The sequence below is a fragment of the Carya illinoinensis genome, chromosome 1 (genome assembly GCF_018687715.1).
Source record: "Carya illinoinensis cultivar Pawnee chromosome 1, C.illinoinensisPawnee_v1, whole genome shotgun sequence".
Taxonomy (NCBI): Eukaryota; Viridiplantae; Streptophyta; class Magnoliopsida; order Fagales; family Juglandaceae; genus Carya; species Carya illinoinensis.
The window spans coordinates 12,666,734-12,668,647 of NC_056752.1; the positions used below are offsets into that span (position 1 = coordinate 12,666,734).

The window sequence follows — 1,914 nt, forward strand, 5'->3', positions numbered from 1 at the left end:
CCTTGACTGGATTGTTATTCGAGAAAATTATCTAGAATCCGAAATAAAGAGAGTCTCATACCCAACCCAAGTGTTCGTTAATTTGTTTTCTTTTGGAAACTCTAATTTCAATTTCGATTATCTTTTTGCATTGCATTTGAATTTTATTTTCATCTCTCATACTTGATCCATTTGTTACTCACAAATCTCTTATACGCTTTGATAACCCATTGTCCCTGTGGAATACGATCCTGGACTAATCCTTGATACAACTTGACACTTCTACACTTGGAAGCACATTTCACCACGAGTCAAGTTTTTGGCGCCGTTGCCGGGGACAACTGGTGCTTATTAGAGCATTCCTCTACCGCTGAGAGGACGTTATGAAGCTGTGAACCTTTTCACAGCCTGGGTGACATCTAATTTTTTTTCCCTTCTCTCTGTTTATTTTTCATGGTCTTTGATTATCTGCTCTTGATTGTATGACTAGTTGGACTAGAGACCATACATCTCGACTGTTTAGGACACAATCATTGACATCTTTTAGCTCTGCATCATCTTCTGTAGAATCATCATCAGACACTAATAGCATCATGGCTGAAAATGAGCATCATGATAGGGAAGTAGAGAATCCAAACAGGACTCTTAGAGAGTATATTCAGCCTGTTAGGACTAGCACACCTTCTTGCATCATTTTGCCTATTAATGCAAATGCTTTTAATTTCAAACCTGGGATGATTCCACTGCTACCACACTTTCATGGTATGGAATTTGAAAACCCCTATTTGCATATCAAAGAGTTTGAAGAAGTGTGTTCCACATTCATAGATAGAACATGCACTGATGAAGTCATAAGATTGAAACTGTTTCCATTTTCCTTAAAAGACAAGGCTAAGACATGGTTGAATTCTTTAAGACCAAGATCCATTGGGACTTGGCAAGAAATGCAAACTGAGTTTTTAAAGAAATTTTTTCCCATGCATAGAACCAATGCCTTGAAAAGACAGATCATGAATTTTGGCCAAAAGGATGTGGAAACATTTTATCATTGTTGGGAACGATTCAAAGACCTTTTAAATGCATGTCCTCATCATGGATATGAGAATTGGAGGCTCATTAGTTTTTTTTATGAGGGGTTGCAACAAAAAATGAGACAATTTGTGGAGACGATGTATAATGGAGCGTTTTTTAACAAAGAACCTGAAGAAGCTTTTGAATATTTTGATTATCTAGCTGAAAATGCACAATCATGGGATACATCTGATGTTCATGATAGGTCGGAAAGTTCAAGGACAATTGCAGGGGGTGGGAAATATAATCTGAGAGAAGTAGATGATTTGAATGCTAGGTTGGCTATGATTTCTAAGAAATTAGAAACCATAGAAATGAAGAAAGTGAATGAAGTACAGGCTATACCTCAGATTACCTTGAGCTGTAATATTTGTGAGGGCTCAACTAATGATTGTCCGACCATTCCTGCCTTCAAAGAAGTTCTCTTGGATTAATCTAATGCTGTTAATATGGTTGCTAAATCTTTTTCAGGTCCTTACTCCAACACTTACAATTCGGGATGGAGAAATCACCCTAATTTCAGTTGGAGGGGTGAACAAGCTGCTTTACCTGCACCCAACATAGCCGGTCCTTCACAAATTGTACCCTACACTACCCCAGGAGGTCCAGGACCATCTCAGTATGCCAACCACATGGTGCCAGCCCAGAAAAAGAACCTTAAAGACAATTTCCAGCAATTATCCAACAATTTCCAGCAGCTGTCCACCAATTTTCAGCAATTCATGCAAAGCCAAGCTGCTATCAATAGTCAAAATTCACAAGCTATTGCTGAGATTCGAGGGTCAGTCACAAGGTTGACTACAACCATGAGTGCTCAAGAGAAAGGGAAGTTCCCTGCACAATCTCAGCCTAATCCCCAAGGCC

The 1,914-nt window shown here is 39.0% G+C and overlaps 1 non-coding gene across 1 annotated transcript; it reads right to left on the reverse strand.

Annotated features, from left to right (window-relative positions):
* Positions 1–970: 970 nt before the first annotated feature.
* LOC122293743 lies at positions 971–1,078 on the reverse strand. Its single transcript, XR_006237352.1, has one exon. It is a non-coding gene; the product is annotated as a small nucleolar RNA R71 (small nucleolar RNA).
* Between the last annotated feature and the right edge of the window lie 836 nt (positions 1,079–1,914).